Consider the following 10112-nt stretch of genomic DNA (forward strand, 5'->3'; position numbering starts at 1 on the left):
ACCTTAATATAATCCCGACTATTTATCTCCATTTCCACTTATTTGGAGAGTGATGCTTCCTCCTTGAAGATGCCTTTAGTCTCAATGTCATGATTGTTTTACCCATGTGTTGTTCTAAATATCTTATGGTTTCTGGACTGATATCAAAGTCTTTAATCCATTTAGATTTGACTTTTGTGCATGGTGTTAGATTGATGTCTGAGTTTCCTTTTTTGCATGTGGCTGATCAGTTGCCCCAATACCACTTATTGAAGAGGCTTTCCTCTCTCCAATTTGTATTTATTGCACCTTATCAAAGATTAGTTTATTGTATATCTGCTGAACATTCTCTGAATACTCAAGTTTTTCCCACTGATCTGAGTGTTTTTATTCCAAAAACATGATACTTTAATGACTCTTGCTTTGCAATACAATTTATATTTGGGAAAAGTGATGCCTCCAATATTCCTTTTCCCAAGGGTTACTCTAGCTATTCATGGGTGTTTATTGTCCCAAATGTATTTCAGGAGTGATTGATCCACTTCTTTGAAAAATTTTATGTGTATCCTTAGAGGGATTGAATTAAATCTTTACAATGCTTTGTGGAATGTTGCCATTTTAATGATTTTCATTATCCCAATCCATGAGCTGGGTATGTCTCTCCATTTTCTTGTGTCCTCATTTATTTCTTGAAGCAGGGTTTTGTAGTTTTCTTTGTATAGGTCGTTCACTTCTTTAGTTAAGTTGTCTCCAAGGTATTTGAGTTTTTGTGACACTAATGTGAATAGGATTTTTTAATATCCATTTCTTTATCATTATTAGTTATAAGAAAGCCATTGATTTTTGCGCGTTAATTTTGTAGCCTGCCACTATGCTATATGAGTCTATTGTTTCTGAAAGTCTTTTGATAACATCTTGAGTATTTTTTAAATATAGTATCATGTCAACTGCAAACATTGTAATCTTGACTTCTTCCTTTCCTATCATTTTTGCCTAATTGCTATGGCAAGGACTTCCAACACTATGTTGAATAGAAGTGGTGAGATATGGCAGCCTTGTCTTGTACCAGATTTTAGAGGAAAGGCTTTAGTTCATCTCCATTGAGAATATTATTATTTTTCCATTGTCTTGTGGTAGACGGACTTGACTATATTGAGAAAAGTTCCTTCCATTCTCATCTTGCCATCTTGATGAGGGTGTTCTTTTATATCAAGAATGGGTGTTGGCCTTTATCAAATGCTTTCTCTGAATCTATTGATATGATCATATGGATTTTATTTTTCTTTTTGTTGATATTGTGTATTTTTTGATTGATTTATATATGTTAAACCATCCTTGCATTCCTGGAATGAAACCTACTTGCTCGTGTTATATGACCTTGATGAGGTGTTGGATCTATTTGCCAGGATTTTGTTGAGGGTTTTTACATCTGTTTTTATCAGGGATAAAAGTTTTCCTTTCTTTCAGTAGCAGTTTCAGTAGTAAGTCTGCATTTTTCCTTTCTTTCAGCATCTCCTGTCTGGCATTGTTATCAAGGTTATATTAGCTTCATAAAAAGTATTTGGGACTCACCCCTGGAACTGTGCAGATACTGAGATTGCTAGACACAGAGATCTGACTGTATCACCTAGGACGGAACAGAAGTCTTCCAAACAACACAAAAGCACCACCGGGAGAGTAAATGATCCTGAACAGAGTCTATAGTTGATCCCATGACAATATACTTCAAGGGCGGAGAAACCCCATATCTCTTAGGCCAAGTGAATTCCTTTTCGTATGACCCCAATATTTACTATGCCAGGGCAGGAGGGGAAAAAAAAAGCAAAAAGCACAAAACATTGTTTATTTTTATATATTATTATTTATCTTCATTTATTATTATTTTTTTTTATTTACTATCTATTTTTGGTCTATTTCTTTGTTTTGGTGTGGTTATTAAAGCTGTTGCCCCATTTATACTTACTTTTTTCTCTTCTTTTTTTTATTTCTTTATGTGCTCTGCCATGTTTTTTATCTCAAGACTATGGCCATTTTTTTTTCTTTTTTTTTTTTTTTTTGTGGTGCTTATCGTTATTGTTGGAGTCCTCACTGGATATTTGACACTTCTTTTTGTACTGGTGGAGTGTTTCACCTTCTTTTTCTCCTTCGTCTCTCAAACCGATGATGAGAATCTCTAGAAGAATTCTGCTTATTTTCGGCGTATTAGACTTTTAACCCAGTTTATTACTTTTCTCTTCTTCAAACAAAACCACGTAACTTGAACTAGCTAGTCCTGCCCTCCAGTTAGAGGGAAAAATAAGGGAGGCACCAGGACCAAACAGGTGCAAGACTACTAAGTAGTAGGCTAGGTACAGAGGGGACCACATATTCTGGCAGCCCTGGGGGTTAGGGAAGAGCATATGGGAGGTAGGACAAAAACGGAGGTATAGGGAGGACAAATTGGTGATGGGAATCCCCCCTGATTTTATGTAAATATGTACCGAAAATATTATTGTCAACAATATGTAAGCCACTATGATCAAAATAAAAATTATATAAAAAATTAAAAAATAAAAAAAATTATCTTCAAAAAAAGGTATTTGGGACTATTCCTGTTTCTTCTATTTCATGAAAGAGCCTGAAAAAGATTGTTAGTAGTTCCTCTCAAAAGGTTTAAAGACTTTGTTAGTGAATTCATCTGGGCTTAGGCTTCTGTTTTGAGGGAGACTTTTGATTATCATTTTAATTTCCTTAGTAGTGATTGGTCTTTTTAGATATGCTAGGTCATCCTAGATTAGCCATGGAAGATTATCAGAGTCCAAGAATTTATTCATTTATTCCAGGTTCTCATGTTTAGAGACATAGAGTTTCTCGAAGTAGTCTCTGATTAGCCTTTGAATCTCTGCATTATCTGTAGTGATTTCCCCCTTTCATTTCTAATCTGGTTTATTATATTTCTTGCTTCCCTTTGTAGTTGTTTTTCCATTTTTAAATTTTTTCAAAGAACCAATGTTTGCTTTCTTTGTTCTTTCAAATTCTTTTTTTTTTTTTGATAGATGCCATCTCCTTATTTAAACAGGTCAATTTAGCACCATAGTAAATTCAAGTGATTTCAAAGAGAGCTACAAAGTTAAAAATACAGAGTATGAGGCTATCACAGAATTATTAAGTTGAATAGGAACTATGAATTGATTTCATTTGAATTTGGATGCTCATATTGTTGAACCTTTCCTTCCGTTTGCCACAAAGGAAAATACATAAATTCTAATGATACCAACAATGTGAACATGTGCTTCATCAGTAATATTTATTTTGAGGTAGACAGGTAATATTTACTCATAATCTACTCTTTAAACCCTTGAATAGGAACTTTAAAAATGATTTGGATGAATAGCAAGTTTAGGTAACTGAATAATCCAAACAGTACTGGAAATTTAAATAAAGAAGGGAATTTTGATCCAATCTTTGTAAATAATTTGTTCTTTATGTTTTTAAAAGGCCTTTAGTTAGTATCATTTGGGTCAAAATACTGTTTTTCTGATCATTAAGATAAGGTCAAATTAGCAGCTGCTTCTGACACTTTATGTAAAGAAAACAGGAAGAGAAAACCAAACAAAATTAAATGTTGACGAACCCAACTATAACTTTCGAAAAGAATTCAAGGAGTTTCTGGTCACTAAAGTGAAATATTCCAAGAAAATCCAATCCTTAGGTCCCAAGAGATCCTGTGGGTTAAAAAGGCAGATGGAGAAGGATGTGGGCTTTGCCACCCACAGATCCTAGAACACAGCAATAATTCATCCAGCAGTGTGCCTTCTCCTAACCTTGCCTACATCCTCCCAGAGGAACAACTGCCTCTGTGCTTGCTGAGGCAGCTCTTTGTCCCAGGAAGAGGGTAGGCAGGCAGGTGCTGATATTTCAGTGCAGCCCACCGGGGGCTCTGAAGATCACCCTCAAGGGTGAATGTGGAGGGGAGGTGCTCTAGTACAGTTCCTATCCCACCAGGGAGCCCCTTGCACTGCACTCTGGGGAGAGAAGAAGTGATGGGCCGTGGGTCATGGGAAGAGACTTTCAGAACAAGAACTGTTCAGCACACTGGAACCAGCTGGTTGCACTGACATAGCTACCCAACTGGGTGTGTCTGCAGCTGTGTCTGAGTTGGGGAGAGCACTGGGACTGGAGAGTGTCCTTGAAGGCCACATGGCAAAGGAGTTTGGGGAGCTGTCGTCTCTGCAATGCCTTGTAACATGGAAAATCCAATACCCTGGTTAATCCTAATGTTAATGGAACTCTCTTCTGGTCTGTTTTTAAATTAAAATTTACATATATTCTAAAACTTGAGGAATCCAAAAACAACATAAATATCATCATTCACTAAGAAAAATACTTTTCCCAATAACTTAGGAAGAATTCAATAAACTTACAAGAATTTGAGGCTTACTATGAACCCTAATTTATAACTAACTAACTGAAAAGACAGAGATTTTCCAGACCTGGAAAGCAAGCAAAGGTTATGTGAGGGCAGATCATCACTGCATTGGACTCTAGTTTTGAACAGAAGCTTGGTGTGTGAGCACAAGTCAGCAACGTGAGGCTGTGAAGTGTTTCCAAACGTGGAAAGTGGTGCTGGTAGTGTCATATCGAGTGTGAATTCTCTCATACAAGTTATAAATATTCTATATTCAGAATTCCATCCACCAAGTAATTCCATGACACCAAGTAGTAACGTTCTCAAGCATGGTGTGGTCCTGCATGGCCACAGGCTCGCTTGCTCACTTACTCGCGTGGGTGCAAGGCCATGTGTGGGGCAGCTGGCTACTCACAGCAGGTCCATCTTGGGTTTGTAGTGCAGCAGAAACAGTGCCTTCTTGAATCTCCACCTGGTGACAACCACAACATTGAGGGTGTTGTCTTTGTCCAGGATCTCTTCGTTGCACAGAATGTCCAGCTCATGGAATGGTGAAAGGTTAAGGACTGCTGGGCCTCTTAAGCACGGAAGACATTTTGAGGCTTCCCCCTGCTTCCTCCAGTCTGGGAACATTGATTGTCCCTGGCATCCATCCCCTCCGGGCTCGCTCCTTCTTAAGTGAGTGTTCCCTGCCCAGAAACTGTGGATAAAGCAGACTCTGCGGGGCCACAAGGGGTGGAAGGAGAGGAGCGTGGCCACTCCGCATTGCTTTGTGGCTGCACACTCCACATAGACAATGAATACTACCACAACAAATAGAAAAACCCACATTACAAGCGTGACAATGGGGAAACTAGACAGACCAACATCAGGCATAGAGAATGAAGATGGCAACTTTGATGACCCAACAATGGCCAACCACCTAGTTAGTCTTTCAGATATGGATTTTAGAGAAGAACTATGGAGGATGTTCACAGAACTCAAAGAAAGTGTAGTACAGAACACTAGTAAGAATTACGAGAATGGAAAGATACAAATCAGAGAACTCCAAACTGAAATATCAGGTCAAATAATAGGTCTGAAAAACTCAGTAGAAGAATTGAAAGACTCAATGAATAAGCTCTCTCACAGGGTAACATCAGCTGAGGATAGAATTAGTGAGCTGGAAGATGAGATGTATAACAACTTCATATGGCAGAAGAGATTGAAAAAAGCCTTAAAGCAAATGATCAGACAATGGAAAAATTACTCAAAGAATATGAACAGATGAAAATAGAAGTCTTTGATAAGCTCATCAGAAACAACTTAAGAATCATTAGAAACTCAGAGACCCAAGAAGAAAATCTCCAGGAAGAATCAACAGTCAAGAACATCATCACAGAGAAACTACCAGAGCTAAAGAATACATGTGACCAAATCCTGCATGCCCAAAGTGTACCAGATAAAAGAGACCCCAGGAAAAACACCTCAAGACACATCCTAGTCACAATGATGAATTCCACAGATAGAGACAGAATACTGAAAGCAGCAAGATCAAAAAAGGGAAATTACATTCAAGGGAGCATCCTTGAAATTTACAGCAGACCTGTCCCAAGAAACACTCAAGTCCAGAAGGGAGTGGTGGGAGATAGTGACAAAACAATAAAAATAAATGCTTCACCTAGAATACTGCACCCAGTAAAACTCACTTTCAGGTCTGAAGGAAGTATATATAGCTTCACAGATAAACAAAAGCTAAGAAACTTTAGAGATTCAAAACCAACCTTTAAAGAAAAACTGAAAGGTCTTATTTAAGACAAGACAGACCAACAAACACACCAAACTTCTACTCCAAGATGGCACTAAATCCCATTAAAATTATCTCTCTCAATGTCAATGAACTAAATGCACCCATTTAGAGACACATAGTGGCTAAATGGATCCAAAACTGAACCCAACCTTCTGCTGCCTACAATAAACACACCTGAATAGTCAGAACAAACATAGACTCAAAATAAAAGGCTGGAGAAAAATCATCCAAGCAAACAACACCTTTAAAAAATCTGAGTGACCATACTAATATCAGATGACACAAACTTTATACTCAGAAAAGTTGTAAGGGACAAAGATGGATATTTTGTACTAATCAAGGGATATATGCAGCAGGAAGAACTCACTCTCCTAAACATATATGCACCAAATGAGGGACCTGAAAAGTATTTAATACAATTGTTGACAAATCTGAAAAAGTGTGACTCTATCCCAGATTTACCTGCAAGACCCATCCATTCCTGGGAGGGGTCTTGGGAAGGTGAGATAAGGCCTTTGACTGAAGGGATTAAGGACTTGCCAGCATGGAGAGGCAACAGGAAAAGACATGGCCAGAAAAGGCTAAGACACAGGGCAAGCTAAGGATAGCATGTGTAAATGGTTAAGATTGACCACACATGTGGTGGATGAATAAAGGGCATGAATAAAGCTGATACTTTCTGAAGCCTGCTTGTGAGTGAGATTTCTACCTGCCGCTCTCCTGGAGCCAGATACTCTCTGGCTGAAGGGGGTTGCAGAGCCACGTGGCCTAGAATGGCAGAGAAAGGCATCTCCATGTGTCCACCACCATCCAAGCCCATCCTAATGTCTGTAACTCTACAAAAAAGGATATCAATAATAACACAATAATTGTGGGAGACCTCAACACGGCCCTGTCAACACTTGATAGGTCAACCAGATTGAAACCCAACAAAAATATACTAGACCTAAAAATAGAAATGGAAAAAAGAGGCCTAGTAGATTAGATATAGATATAGATATAGATATAGATATAGATATAGATATAGATATAGATATAGATATAGATATAGGACACTCCATCCTCAGAAACCTGGATACACATTCTTTTTCAACGTACATGGGTCATTCTCCAGGATAGACCACATGCTGGCACATAAAACATACCTCCATAAAATCAAGAGGATACAAATTTTGCAGGCTACCTTTGCTGACCACAAGGCTCTGTAGATCTATGTGAACTACACAGGGACAAAGAGGAAATACTTTAACAACTGGAAATTAAACAGCCTACTACTGAACAACCAGTGGGTCTGAGATGAAATCAAAGAGGAAATCAAAACTTTCCTGGAAACAAATGACAACAAAAACACAAACTATCAGAGCCTATGTGATACAGCAAAAGTGGTATTGAAAGGAAAATATATAGCTTTGCAAGCACACATCAGGAAGGAAGAAGGAGCATACACGAATAGCTTAATGACACAGCTTATAGAATTAGAAAATGATCAACAAAAGGAACCAAAAATAGGGAGACAGAAGGGAATAACAAAGCTGAGAGCAGAAATCAATGAAGTGGAAACCCAAAAAACAATCTGAAAGATCAACGAAAGCAGAAGTTGGTTCTTTGAAAAAATAAACAAGATTGATAGACAATTGGCAAAACTCACAAAGAAAGAGAGGGAAAGAACTTAATAACCCGTATTAGAAATGAAAGGGGGGAGATTACTACAGATACTGCAGGAGGAATCAGCACTCTCCAAACAAGTGGAAGCAGAGATAAACAGATGGGACTATATTAAGCTGAGAAGCTTCTGCACCTTAAAGGAGATAGTACCCAGAATACAAAAGCCACCCACTGAGTGGGAGAAATTATTTACCCAACACCCATCACATAAAGGACTAATATCCAAAATATACAAGGTACTGACAGAATTTTACAAGAAAACAACATCTAACCCCATCAAAAATGGGGAGAAAAAATGAACAGACATTTGTAAAAGAAGAAATAAAAATGGCCAAAAGTCACATGAAAAGATGTTCCACATCACTGATCGTCAGCAAGATGCAAATCAGAACAACTATGCAGTACCATCTCACACCACAAAGGAAAACAAGCAGCGCTGGCAGGGATGTGGAGAGAAAGAAACTCTCTTTCACTGCTGGTGGGAATGCCATCTAGTCCAAACTTTATGGAAAGCGAAATGGAGATTCCTCCAAAAACTGGAAATTGAGTTCCCTTACGATCCAGCTATACCACTACTAGGAATACCACCACCAGCTCTATACCACCACCCTAGGAAGACAAAAATACAATAACCCTTCCTTACACCTATATTCTTTGCAGCACTATTTACCATACCAAGACTCTGGAAACAACCAAGATGCCCTTCAACAGATGAATGGCTAAAGAAACTGTGGTACATATACACAATGGAATATTATGTAGCCATCAGGAGAGATGAAGTCATGAAATTTTCCTATACATGGATATACATGGAATCTATTATGCTGAGTGAAATAAATCAGAGAGAGTGAGAGAAAGACACAGAATGGTCTCACTCATCTATGGGTTTTAAAAAAATGAAAAATATTTTTGCAACAATTTTCAGAGACAAAAGAGATGAGGGTTGGAAGATGCAGCTCATGACATGAAGCTCACCACAAAGAGTTGTGAGTGCTGTTAGAGAAATAACTACATTGAGAACTATCTTAACAATGTGAATGAATGAAGGAAGAAGAAAGCCTGTCTTGAGTACAGATGTGGGTGGGGTGGGGAGGAGGGAGATTTGAGACATTGGTGGTGGGACTGTTGCACTGGTGAAGGGGGGTGTTCTTTACATGACTGAAATCATACAACTACAATCATACTTGTAATCACAGTGTTTAAATAAAGATTAAAAATTGAAACGTTAATCTTTTGTGCAATGAATTTCTTTAGATGTAGGACTGTTGCTTGAGCTGAGCACCAGATCCATTTCAATTTCAAACCCCACAATTTGCTGCTATTACCTTCCAGACAGATGTTCATCTGCTCATCACTTCTATGATAGTCATTATCTTCTTCCTACTTTTCCTCTGTGGCTTCTTTGTGGGACCTGTCATCTGCTTTGATTTCACTATTCCAATGGGTTCCAGATACTGCTTTGCAGAACATGTCTGCCCCTTCATGTCTCCAGGTACTTCCATGCCTGGCTTGAGGTAGAACTCCCTCAGTTTTCTTATTTCTGCTTCTTGGAGACCTGGAACCATTTTGTAAACAATGTCTTACATGGTTCTGTCATGATCAATGTACTGCAGTGGGTGGCAGGTGGGACACGTGTTATTCTCGTCCAGGTACTTGACCAGACAACTTTGACAGAATTTATGTAGACACTCAGTGACCGTGTGATGAGATAATCACTACAGAGGCAGCAGGTGATGTGGGCATTTATGTCCCAGAGTTTGATCTTTCTGGTGAACATCTTTGACTTCTCTAGATATCTGTTGCTCTCTGCTTGTACCTTTGCATCAGCGTCAGGACTCTATCCAAAACTTATGGCTCCTTCTTACCTGGTGCTCTCTACTGTGCACACCTGTGCGTTCCTTCTGTCCCAGGCTCTTTGTCCATTTTCTGTACATGGCAGCTTGGAATTACCTGCTACATTTTGATACCTGTTCTGTTCTCAAAGGATAGGAAGATATTGTTTCCATCTTACCATCTGACCTTGGCCCTTCGTGAGCAAGACCAATCTCAGGCAAAGTGAGATCAAGCAACCTGCCCTCTTGGATGCAGGTTGGCTAGATGGGTGCACTTGGGGGCTGTGTCAGTGGGGGGGGAAAGCACTGCTTCCTGAGGGTCCCCCCCAACCTTGTCCAGAGTTTAAAACAAAGAGACGGGAATCCAGATTCTTTTTTGGATTTTCATTTAATTAATTTCTGCAAGAAGCATTGTTATTTTCTTCTGCCTACCTATTTTTAGTTCCATTTGTTGACCATT

At 38.8% G+C, this 10112-nt stretch overlaps 1 pseudogene; it reads right to left on the reverse strand.

The window, feature by feature from the left end:
• Positions 1–4777: 4777 nt before the first annotated feature.
• Positions 4778–9606, reverse strand: LOC125999348 (polycomb group RING finger protein 3-like; annotated as a pseudogene).
• Positions 9607–10112: the final 506 nt, after the last annotated feature.

Source organism: Suncus etruscus, chromosome X (assembly GCF_024139225.1).
Source record: "Suncus etruscus isolate mSunEtr1 chromosome X, mSunEtr1.pri.cur, whole genome shotgun sequence".
NCBI classification, from domain to species: Eukaryota; Metazoa; Chordata; class Mammalia; order Eulipotyphla; family Soricidae; genus Suncus; species Suncus etruscus.